We start from the raw sequence: 13,030 nt of genomic DNA on the forward strand, positions 1-13,030 counted from the left end.
TGTGGGATCGGTGTCGTCGGCCGTCTCCCTATGGGAGGCTTATAAAGTGGTGATCAGGGGGCAGGCCTTGTCCCTTATCTCCCATGCTAAGAGGTGCGAGAGAGCAGAGGTGGTTCACCTGGAAGCTGACATAGCTGAAATGGAGGAGGACTTGGAGCGTGGAGTTACTGATGAGAAATTGCATGTTCTCAGCCTCAAACAATCAGATTATAGAGCGCTAGTCACGGAAGCTGCTAAAGGGATGAGTAGAGAGCAGCAAGGGCGACTGTATGATGTGGGGGATAAGGCCGGAAAGCTGATTGCTTGGTTGGATAAGAAGGAGAGAGCGAGCAGGGTGGTGCCCGTTGTGGAGAGGAGGGATGGAGTGCGTGTGACTGACCCGGTTGAGATCGTTGACTGCTTCGCGGCTCATTTCCGCGGGGTATACTCTCCGGTTACTGTGCGTTCGGAGGAGGATTCTCATCTGTTGCTTAGAGACATTGCATTGCCAACCCTATCGGAGGCTGATGCAGTATTGATGGAGGCGAAGTTGTCGTCAGATGAGATCGCTCTGGCCACTCGCTCGATCGCATCGGGTAAAGCTGTGGGTCCTAATGGTCTTCCCATTGAACTATATAAGTTGCGTCCCGATAAGATAGCGCCGTATCTTCGGGACATGTTTTTTGCGGCACGTGCGGCGGGCTTCCTCCCCCCTGACCAACGCCTCGCCAACATAGTTGTGATACACAAAGAGGGGAAGCCGCGAGATCGCTGCGCCTCCTATAGGCCCATTTCGCTGTTGAACGCAGAACCCAAAATTCTGGCTAAGGTGTTGGCTAACCGACTGGTTCGGGTCGTGGGCGACTTGATTCATCAGGATCAGTCCGGTTTTATACCCCATCGGAATACCGCTCTAAATTTGAGGCGGTTGCACGGCGTGCTTGCTAGAGCGGAATTCATACGTGAGCCGGCCATCTTGGCATCTTTAGATGCTACTATGGCGTTCGACACTTTGGAGTGGCCATATATTTGGGCCGTGTTGGCGAAATTTGGGTTCGGCCCTGAGTTTATTGGTTGGGTAAAATTACTATATGCTGACCCACTGGCTCAGGTGGTGGTGAATGGTAGGGTGTCGGCTCCCTTCGCACTGGGAAGAGGTACGCGGCAGGGATGTCCATTATCACCCCTTCTCTTTGCACTTTCTTTAGAGCCTCTCGCCGCCTGGTTGCGTTGAGAGCCGTCGTTGCGAGGCATTAGATGGACGCCGGAGTTTGAAGACCGTGTCTCCCTTTACGCGGATGACATCCTTCTGTATCTCACTTCTCCCCGACAGTCGCTAATTGTATTGGTGGACGTACTGCATTCCTTTGGTTGCAACTCCGGCCTGGTCATCAACTGGGCCAAGTCGTGCGTCTACGTCCTCTCAGGGGATGCCCCCTCCTGCCACGGGATTGCCCTATTCAGATTGCTACCCTGGGGTTCAAATATTTGGGAATCTTTATCTCACTGGATCCCGTGGTCCGCTATGAGCGAAACCTTCTCCCTCCCCTCCAGCGATTGAAGGCCGACGTCGCGAGGTGGCGACGACTTCCGCTTTCGCCGCTCGGACGGGCGGCATTGTTTAAAATGATGTCGCTACCTCGCTTTTTGTACGCTTTGCAAAAATACTCTAGATGTCGTGCCAGCCCGTTATTTCCGGGAGGTGGAGGGTCTTCAGCGCCAACTGTTTTGGGACGGGCGGCCGCGGATTGCTCTCGCCAAGTTGACGCTCCCTTGGTACGATGGGGGGGTCGCCCTCCCCGATATTAAACAATACTATTGGGCGTCTCAGTTGGCGGCGGTGAACCACGGGATATACGGTCCTGCCTTGAACCCGGCCTTCGAGATGGATAAATTTCTGCTCCCGGGTGGGGACTATAATAGGGCGCTGTACTCGGTGACCCCGGACACGCGGTTGACAGGACCCACGCAGGTGGCGGTACGTGTGTGGCACGCGGCGAATGCTGCGATGGGGTGGAGGGATCGCTTGACTCGGGCGACGCCGTTGTATGCCTCTGGGCGGTTGGGCTGTTTGTGGAGATCGAAAGGCTTTGAGAAATGGGATATGATTGGTATATGTAAGGTGGGAGATCTTTGGGCGAAGGGATCTTTCAAAACGTTTGAAATGCTTAAAATTGAATATAAATTAAATGATAGAGAGTACTTCCGGTATGCTCAAGTCTACCATGCGCTGTGTTCGGTTTTTCCGGACGTTGCTGCTATCCCCGAGTATTCCCCACTGGAGGATAGAGTGTTGGATGGCTACGTGCCCGACAGCACTATTTCTCTGATTTATAAGAAACTCATTAATGATCGCGCGGACTTGCTGCTCCGTCTGCGGGAGTCATGGACGGGCGATGGCTTGGAACTGGACGATGAGGACTGGGTATCGGTGGTGGCCTCCCCGAAAGAGGTGGCGATCCCGGCCTGCTTACGATTCGTACAGCTGAAGATCCTTCATAGAGTGTACGTCACGGGGCCCGGTTTGCTGCGTATGGGTTATTCGATGGATGGACTGTGTAAGCGTGGATGTGGCCTGCCGGGCACCTTTCTTCATATCTTGTGGGAATGTTCGGAGGTTGTGCGATTTTGGAACGGTATCCACACCGTAATGGAGGAGGTCACGCACGTTGCCCTGTTGCCAGAGGCTAGGAGGTGTTTGTTCAATGTCTGGGAACCGAATGATTGTAATGCGGCACAGACGCAGTGGGTGACCTTGGGGTACATGGTGGCTAAGCGTAACATTGCACAGCTATGGGGCTCCCCGAGGCCGCCCACGATCGAGGTATGGAAGGAGAATATGGATTGGTGTATGTTTAGGGAAAAGACGGTGTATGTGGCGAGAGGCAAGCCAGGGAAATGGACTAAGGTATGGGGTCCATGGAATTTATATCGTGGACGTATTTTCACCCCGCCTCTGCCATTAGAGGTCGATATTGCTTTGACCCCCTAGCCGCGCATTCTGCGGGAGGGTGTGAGGTCCGTTCCATGCTTTGTTTTCCCGTTGCCCCCCTCTACCGCTTCCGGACAAGAACTGCTTTGGACAATGTATGTTGTTCCCTGTCCTGGGAAGAGCACGCTGCTATTTCGGACTCTCATTGCCTTGAGTGTGTTTTATATTTAATAGAAAATGAAACTGTTGTTTTCGATTGCTCCTGGCCTATGGCCACGGCCTGTTATATGTGCTCACAAACTGCCGGGCTTTTTCCCTCTGGTTCATTTGAATGTGTGGCGTTGCACTGCGGGCCCTCGGGCTCTATAGCGACCGGCCCTGGTGGTTGTAGGCCCTTGTCTGTATTTTATTGTGTGCTAACGGTTTCTAATAAAAAAATTAAAAAAAATAAAAAGATTTGTGACTGGTGAGGAGCCAGTGTTACAAAGCCCCCGGAGCATGACTGCATGTGCCTTCTCTTCCTCATTACAAGTCGAACAAAAGCGGTCATTTTACTTTATAAGGCTGTGTTGGAGGGGGAACAGCTGGATCTTTCAACCCTTCGGTCACGTTGGGAGGCAGATCTAGGGGCGCCTCTCACTAACACCTCGTGAAGGATGATATTAGACTCCAGCTCTGTAGTATCTAGGAATGCCCGGTTTAAACTCATTCAATTCATTTATTAACACCAGGCCTACCTGACTCCCTGATGCATACCTACTATGTTCCCTGCCGCAACCTCAAAATACCCCCAGTGCACCATTGAAGATGCAGAGTTTTTCGACATGATCTGGTCCTGCCCGCACTTGTTGCCCTATTGGTCGACAGTAGTGTAATATACCACAGCTCAGAGATTTCCTGGCCTAATTAAAAAGGCAAAGTCTGTAAAGGTTGAAGGCTGGATTTTGTAGGGTTTCTTCAATGTTAAAAGCCAACATATTCGATTCACAAACGATCATAGAACTACTTAAGGAAATCTCCAACAGTTGTAGATTTCTTGTAGTGCTCAAATGTGTCAAATTTAGTTATGCAGATTTTCCAACAAGCGAAAATAATACATGCTTCAGTGTGAAGGCAATATGGGCTGCATTAACAACACAATCACAATAATTTAACATAAATTTGTATACTTTTGTGTTGGTTTTTAGGATTAGAAAATACTTGCAAGAGGTGTGTACACACTAAAGATTGATGGAGTCCTCATACTTTTGCAGGTTAGCTTCTGTAGAAACACCAACAAACCTACACTGGCAATCAGTCAATCAAGTTGTATTTATACAGTATAGCTTGTCAGGTGTTCCCGGGTTGGGTGGGGGGGGGGGGGGGGAGCACGGAAAGGGAATTCCTTCTGAGCCCAATGTCATACTTGTTAGGCCTTCAGGACAGGTCAGTGGCTAGGAAGGCTACCAATAGGTTCTTGGAACTGGCTTTGATCCTTGCTCGCAGGCTACTGACTATGAGTTGGAAGTCTGTCAGTGGCCCTGATAAACACCGCTAGTGGTTCAAGCTGACGAAGTGGGCGAACTGGGAGCGGGAGGCAGTTCACAAGGAGGAGGCCATGGGAATTTGAAAGACATTGATTTAACCTGCATGGAACACCATTCGGTTGTCTTGCCCACGTATAGATTGCCGGGTTGGGTGGTTGTGGAGGATTCTTCATCTGACGGCTTCAGATACTAGAGCGGTGAGCCCGGCCTTGGGTTGCATCCCCTTGCGGTCCTCGGATGTCCTTATTTTCAAACTCTATTTGTTCATGGTATTTTGGGAGAGGCCTAATGGGGTCTAAGCAAGATGGGTGTGATGGGAGGGGGCGCCATTGTTAGTCTACATCTATATTATGTATGCCACACTCTTATGGTCTGATGGCTGTTTTCTAAGGGGATTTACTTTCTTGGCTGGATATGTTGATTTCATTATTTTAGTTAACTGTACATCCATTATGCTATTTGTCTGCTTCGGATCTGGTGGCTCAATGAATAATGCATCCTCTGCAGGGGCCTGTGTTCGACCTTATGGTCACAGGTTTAACTCCCGGCAGGTCCACTCAGCCTTTTAGCCATCTGAGGTCAATAAAATGAGTACCATTGAGTTGGGTAACAATAAACATCTGTTATTCAAGATACCTCCGGGTGAACGTGCACTTTACAAATACACGTTATGTTACTTCTGATTTGCTTCTGAGTTGCGCCTGACGGCATTTTTTTGTTCTTTTTCTTGCCTTTATTTGCTGAGACGTTTTGTAAAACCTTCAGAAATATATTCTACCCAAAAAATTGGACTTGTTTGGACCAAACAGTCAAGCACTAAGTGTGTGTAATTACCCCAAAAAGTGCGATTGTTTGGGCGTATTGCTTCTATGGTGCATGATGGAACGTAGGGCAAAAGGCAGTGCCAATCATTTATATTGCATGAAAGCTATTTTGCACCAAAAGATATGACCAAACTGCTTTGTCTTGCACATGACCAATCCATCCTTCTCCAATTTATGTAAGGGGCAGAGTGAGGAGGCACTCGTGGAAACAGTCCTAGAATTTTATACAAAGCCAATAAATTAAAAAAGCCTGATCTGGTGTTGGTTAAATCCTAAAGCCCGATGAAATCAGACACCAAAAATGAGCAGATGGAGTGTCTTTTGATATTCATAAAGACAAGGTGTAAATTTAGCAAAATTATTGTGGATAACCCTTAGCTGCCATCACACAGGAATTTGTACTCAAGGCTGTACCTCAAGACCTGGATCCGCGCAAGACATTACTGCCTCGCCTTTGCACCATAGTAAGTTTGGTGTTGCGCTCAACGGGAATTCTTTTTCTGGGGTGCCAATGACATCATTGGCAAACAACTCTTTGTAGATTGGAGCCGCGCAATTTGTCCTTGTTGGTACAGCGCTCTGTTGTGTGCACAATCAAGGCCGTAACTATCAGTGCTACAGTATGTGCAATGGCGCCAGGGCCCAGGCGTCTGAGGGATCCTCTGGACTCCAATTATGACTCTACTCTACTACCACACTGTGGCTAGCGGGGCACATTTCTCTTGCTTGTGTGCAAACTCAGGGCATTCTTGCTGCACCATTGTGAACAATAGTAATTCTGGGCCTTAATGTGTTCTTTACATTATAACACATACCACTATATCATCATGGGAAGCAGATGTGGCGGTAAGAATCGCAAATTTACAGTTATCTAATGTTATTATTATTTATTCAATCGTTCAAAATTATGATCATTCACAGCTTAAAATACAGTACGAAATCAATATACCATTTAAAAAATACGGCGGTATAAAAACTATTAAAAGTGATTTATATAATACATAAAACAATCTTCTACATTTTCCATAAAAATGTAGCCTTCGTCTGAACAGAACAGAATACCACTGAGTCTGGTTGGAATTACATTAACCGTGCTTATCTAATATATGTACCTTAAGAATACAGTGGTAGTTTAAAGAGTGAATGTGGTATTTTGTACGTCGATATTCCAATCATTACATAGTGGCATAAAACTAGCAGTGATGATACACTTTGAAACAAAACATTAATTTAATATGAGTTGCTCCATTGTTTGGTAATGCAATAATTACATTTTCACAACAACACTAATGCAAATGCCCACGGATTGGCCTTAGGCCAACATATGATGTTACCCATGTAGTTCCTCTTGTCGTTTTCCAGTAATGATAATGTAATCCGCTAAAATACCTACACATGGCATAGCACACGGATGCACAATTGTATAGAGTATCTATGATCCCTGGACATCCATCTCTCTCTTATACAACATAGCAAAAACATGTTGTTCAGTACAGCACGTGTTCATACTCGAGAATTGTGGGGATTATTTGCAACGGCTGTGCGCGCGCGGTCGCTTTGGGCAAAGCTACAGAAAGCATTCCATAGGTTTACCTTCAATGAAAGCCCATGGGTGTAGCACAGACCCGCGCAGTGCTGCACAACTCGTCGTAAATCTGTGACTGTAGGGCAGATTTACAAGCCACTTGCGCCACTTTTGCGTCACTTTTCCCATGTTAAAAGTGACGCAAAAGTGGCGCAAGGGGCTTGTAAATATGCCCCTGTGTTTCTAAAATAATATTATTAAATCTACGAGCAATTTATTTCAACATGTCGTCTTTGACAGAGATCATGGTGGAGTCAGCAAGCATCAGTTGCTCCACTGTGTGCATGAACTCCACACGAACCTGCGCGTGTTGTTGATGTAGACTACTAGGAAGAATGAAATAAAATGCATGAAACTTGTGTTGCTGCTAATGAAGAACAGTTCAGGGAAGTTGATTGTCTGCGTACTACACACCTATCAGGTTTCGCATTTAAGTCCACTGCTGAAAATGAATCCGTTAAACTCTCACGCAGAACAGTGAGTGGATTCCTCGACCAATGGAAGTTTCCGAATCACGTCATCTCCAGAGAGAAAGGATTGGATTGGGTAACACCAGGAACAAAGACAGCAGAGTATCTTCTTACTTTTGTAGCACAGAAACGATGAAAACATTGTCAGGATTAAAAGTACAGTGTCATTCAGAAGGCCGAAAAAAATCACTCACTGGGGCATATTCTCAAGGGGTTATCGCCGAGTTATCTGCACTTTATCGCAGTCAAAGTCGCGATAAATTCATCACCCCATTGACAAGCTGGTGCTAACAGCCCATAGCACCAGTTTACCTGCGATATCAGCCTCAAAAAACATCGCCACAGATGGCCCCGGCAACTATCACTAATGAGATGCAGAGTAGGTGTTCCCATGCAAAAAGCTGCGTCAACACCACACCGCAACATTCTCAACGACCAGCTAGATCGGCAATAAGTCCACAAAACATTTGATATGGTGCGTTAGCAGCAGGAAATTAACACCTTCTCTGACCTGGTGCAAAGTCGGACAACAGCCTGCACCGCAAAAGGGAGCCCAGCCCACAGCCACAGCTGAAGACCAACAGATGCCATGGAGCCACTGATCATGCGGCCCGGACACCCAAGAGGGCCACAACACCCACTGACACCACCCCCAGGACCACACCACACCGCACCGCCCCCGGACCCCCCCGCACCCCGCTGGACCAACACTGAGGCAAAGACAGCGACCCGCCTGAAGACGCATCAACCTCACACACCCAAAACCAGAGAATGACATTACACACCACAGGCACAAAGGGACAACCAACATCCCACCTCAGACAAAGCTGCTGGCCGTGCTGCACCTGTTGGCCTCTGGTACCTACTAACCAACAACTGCCAGAGTCAGAGGAGCCCTATCAAAGTACCACAAACCTGTCCTGGATGCCATCATCAGCTTGGCACACCAGTACCCATACTTCCCACACACTGCGCAGGAGCAGCTGGAGACCAAGCAAGGCGTCTACACCATAGGTGGCTTCCCGCACGTTGTGGGTGCAACTGACTGCACACGTGTCCTACTGGTGCCCACTGGCAACACTGCACACAATAACCACAGCAGAAAGCACACGCATCCCATCAATGTGCATGCAATAGCGGTCCCCCGGGAAATCTTCACAAACGTCGACAACAACCACCCAGGCAGTGTGCATGACTCCGACATCTCCCGACAGTCCATCAGCAACCAGCGCTACCAGGATGGCACCTAAGGAAATGCACTGCTCGTTGGCAAGTACCAATGTAACACAACACACATCTCAACTCCACAATCATGCAACGCACACCACTGGGAATGCGCACGTTACAAACTCGCATACAACATGCCAAACAACATGCCCACCAACCAGACACGACAGCACAACTTACTGTGGGAACCTGGGCCATCCATGTACATGACTCATCAATGTCATGACACTTCAGCCACACAATAGCTGAATGTGGGGAGAGGTGAGAACCAGGCATGTGCGAAAGAGGCAAGTGGCCCATGAATGAGAAGGTACCCATTTCCAAGTGTGGCGTGGATGTGATGGCCAGACTGCAGTATGCAAACAACACACATAACCATGTCGACATACACCGCTGGTGTATGGAGTGTAGTGGACAGTGAACGCAACCATGTCACCCCAGCCAGTGGGGAAGATCTCGGAAATGCAGCTTGTTACGTCCCCCCCCCCGTAAGCGTGAGCGGATTATGCCAGTCCAGCGTAGGGGTGTGAATTAAAAGCACGTAGCTCTGGGCATGGTTCTCTTCCGGAATGCCCAACGTCTCTGCCAGGGCGGTGCCCCTCAGCCCGCCGCCATGAGCGGTGTTGCCTGCGATCCTGTGCGCCTGCTGCACCCCAGGCCGCTGGTTCCCTAACTCGACTTGGCCGCCCCTGCGCAGCCAGGCCTCACTGCTCACCTGCTGACACCGGCGTTTGTGGAAGAGGGCCCACCACATGCCGGTGCAAGCTCTAAGCCTGAGGCATGTGAAACTGGCAACCTGCTACGACCATCACGGCCTCCGCGAGGAAGGCCTGCAGTACTCCTTTCTAGTTGACGTACTCTACCAGCATACACAGCAGACTAGTAAGTCACACATTTTGAATTGAGTCTTGGTTACACTATAGAAGGGAACATCAATTATGGCTGATTTGATGTCACTATACTCCCTTCGATGTGGTGCCACCAGGTCTTAGTAGTGCATCACAACCGCACGTTTTTGTGGGCCCACGCAGACTACTGCCCTCGGCCTACGCTGCGCCCGAGTAGGTCACACAATTGGAACTGAGCATCAATTTTTCAATGGCAGAGTACATATCATTGCACGCAAGGAGAGGTGTAAGAGGATGGCGCGTTGCAGTCCGGAGAAAACTGCCCTGGTGTCACTAACTCTGTGCATTGCGAGTCAGCGACACGTGGCTGTGGGCCACTGCTGACCGCTGCCTCCGGCCTACTCCACAGTCAGGTAGGTCACACATTTGGGACTGAGTCTTGGTTTAGCAATGGCGGAGTGCATATCATTGTACCACCATCATCCCAGACTGCATCCCCTCTCAGCCCGGGTGCCACTAAGTCTGTTCCCCAACAGCCATAGACACTTTCTGGTTGAACTTTGGTGGCGGCTGAGTCTATGGACTTGTGGTTATCATCATCCTCATGTAGCTGATACCTAAAAGGTGGTGAAAATAAGACTGCAGCATTCCACTCCTCCATTTGCTGCTTCCGGACGGCTACTGCCCACTGCATCATGCCCTGGAGGAGACCCTCCACTGTCCCCCGCAACCCTCCACCACATTCACCTCGGACCCTGTATGTGATGTGGTTCGGCTTCCATGAGCTGTGACCCCACCCACATCTGTTTGGCCACCTCCTTTTGGCAATCTGACACCTGGCATTGGAGTGCGATGTGTGCCTCTGTGAAGTGTTAGGAGCCAGCCGTGGTGGTGGGTGCTTCCTGCTGTGTGATCTGTGCAGGGGCTGGGGTCTCCTCTATGTAGCTTGGCTGCCCTGCTCCTGGGGGTGGGTTGCCTGAGATGTCCATGAGCTGTTGTAGGGCGTTGGTGTCGAAGGTGTGGTGGTCGTCTCCGGCATCACTGATGGGTTGTCTGGTCTGACCTGCTGGAGGTGTTGTTTGTCCCTCTGCATAGTGAAGGGGAGATGCATGTTGACATTGTGTTGACATTTATGTTGGCATATTGCTCTTGTAGACAAGCAGACTGTGTGACAATGTACATTGTGACTGTTTGGGTGGTGCTGGCAATTTGAAGGGGGACAGTGGACATTTGGACTATGTGACGGATGTAAGGTTGTACCCGTACATATGCATCTCACAGTTCCCTGCTCTGTCATATTTGATTGGCCTGTTTCTGCGCATGAGCGGACCCAGTTGTGTCCCCTGTTCTGCAGTGTCAGTGTTGCACTTTGTACCACATTGTCATCGGATGTGCTGTTATTGCTGTGTGTGTGTGCCACTGGGATGAGGGACATGATCCTGGATCATTGTGGGTGTGCAGTTTTCACACATCGTTGGGCAAGTGTGCCATTGTGCCCATCTCCCCCCATCCCCCCAGTCCCTGGTCGTTACTCACACTGTTGTTGTTGTGTCAGGTCCTCTTGAGCTGTGTCCATACTCCCACCTTCTTGCGCCGTCTCCACACTGATGACTGGCCTCCATTTCCTCCAGCTCCTCCTGTGGCGCAGGACTCCCACCTCCTGTCGCCGTTTGCTGCCTTCCTGTTGGCAGCGGCTTTGTGCCTGGTTTAGGTTTTCACATCATGCCAGCGCCTCTTGGCCTCCTCCATTGGCCTCCTCGACACTACGCACTTTGGATTTTTTCTGGTGTGTTGTTTTTATAGCTTTTATAGTGCATCTTCCCCCCAGATGCGTGGGATTTGCAGGCCTGTGGCTGGTTTTCGCAGCTTTTTGTATCGCGATTAGCCTCATCGCAACTTTTTTGCGTTCGTGTTTCATCTTTTTGGCGGCATGGCTTTGATGTTATCGCGGTCATATGACGCGTTATCTGGGGACTATCGCATGGTGCCGCCGTGTTGTGAATACTTGGTTAACAAGGCGTAAATTTCCAGCGATAGACTGCGATGTTGAAGTTTGCGTTAAGTTACTTTTGCGGTGGTTATTACACGTTCTTGATAATATCCCCCACTGTTTTTAGAAATGTTCCTCAGACATTTGGTTCCTAATATATGTACTATGTAAATATTTTAATTCTGTTTGGGTCTCGCTATTTGATCTTTTTTGTCATGCTGACTGTCAGGCTTCAAGAACCTCAGTGTGCACCTAATATGTAGGTCCGACATTATTAATAATGCAAGGATAACAGGTAGGGGAATTGAGGACAAGGAACACATGTATTCAACCCAAGTCAGCTGATGTAAACAGTTCATGAAACAAGAAAGCTAAGTGTCAGCCCACTGAATCTTCGAATGCCAACATTTTGATGTACTCTGGTAAACGTCTCATACTCAAAAATGCATATATATCTTCATTTCTGATTTTATATCAGCGGTGAGGCCATTAATTGTAAGGATGATAAATAACTTTCACGTATCAGTTGAAATATTCGAATCATGTTATCTAGACATCTCTCTGTCTAGATCACTGAATTAATCTTTTGACAACACTGCAGTTTTTATGATTCTTTGTAATTATCTAATCTCAGTAACGGATGTGATATTTCTGCAGGTCAATATTTCGACCAGAATAGCGTGGTATCACACAGTACAGAGAATTCATGGCCTAATTCACAAAGCAAAGTCTGTACAGGGGTTTTGTAGGATTTCTTCCACGTTAGAAGCAAACATCTGACTTTTATTCGATTCACAAACTATCACAGAAAATCTACAACAGTTGTAGATTTCCTTTAGTTCTCAAATGTGTAAAATTTAGTTATGCAGATTTTCCAACAAGCGAAAAAGGATACATGTTTAAGTCTGACGGAAATATGGATTGCATTAACTACACAATCACAATAAAATTGCATAAATACATTTGTGTACATTTGTATAAACTTGCGTTGGTTTCTAGGATGAGAAACTACTTGTAAGAGGTGTTTGATCGCTAAAGATTGATGATGCCCTCAAACCTTTGCAGGATGGTCTCCGCAGAAACACCAACAAACCTACCCTGACATGTTTGTGACTGCAAAATTCTACTATACTGGTGGAGTTTCCACCTTCGTAAATAGAGGGCTAATATTTGAAATCCCACCAATCTTGAGTGTAGAAATTACAATTTGAATTCTGCAGGTATAAAGAGATAATTTTTCAAACCTAAGTTGAACAAAATTAAATTGGGAATTGGGCAAACGGATGGGGGCAATTGTGGTTTCCTTAAAATGGCAAATTGTGGGGGCAATAGCATCTCCAATTTTGGTAGAAATAATGTATCCAATAGTAGCAGTAATAACGCCTCTGGTTGTGGTAGTAATATTTCCTTGCCAGCCTGAAATAAGCTGGCTGCTGTTACGTAATCCCCACTCGCCCATGTTCTTTTCTGTACAAAAAAGTCGAATGTGCATTTAAAAAAAAAAAAAAATTGATTAAGTTGTTTCTCAGATGTTGAGTTGTCTTAAAAGCAGAAGTGTTCTATTTATGTTTGCTGATTTCCCAGACTTTAACAAGTGCTAGTAAAATTTGCATTCTTATCTGGCATCCGTCTGATAGGTTTGGTTCAAT

At 47.7% G+C, this 13,030-nt stretch overlaps 1 protein-coding gene across 1 annotated transcript in view; it reads left to right on the forward strand.

Moving 5' to 3' along the window:
* The window catches only part of PRKCH (protein kinase C eta), a 536,393-nt gene that overhangs the window by 196,242 nt on the left and 327,121 nt on the right, over positions 1–13,030 (forward strand). The window lies entirely within an intron of this gene.

The sequence above is a fragment of the Triturus cristatus genome, chromosome 9, assembly GCF_964204655.1.
Source record: "Triturus cristatus chromosome 9, aTriCri1.1, whole genome shotgun sequence".
NCBI classification, from domain to species: domain Eukaryota; kingdom Metazoa; phylum Chordata; class Amphibia; order Caudata; family Salamandridae; genus Triturus; species Triturus cristatus.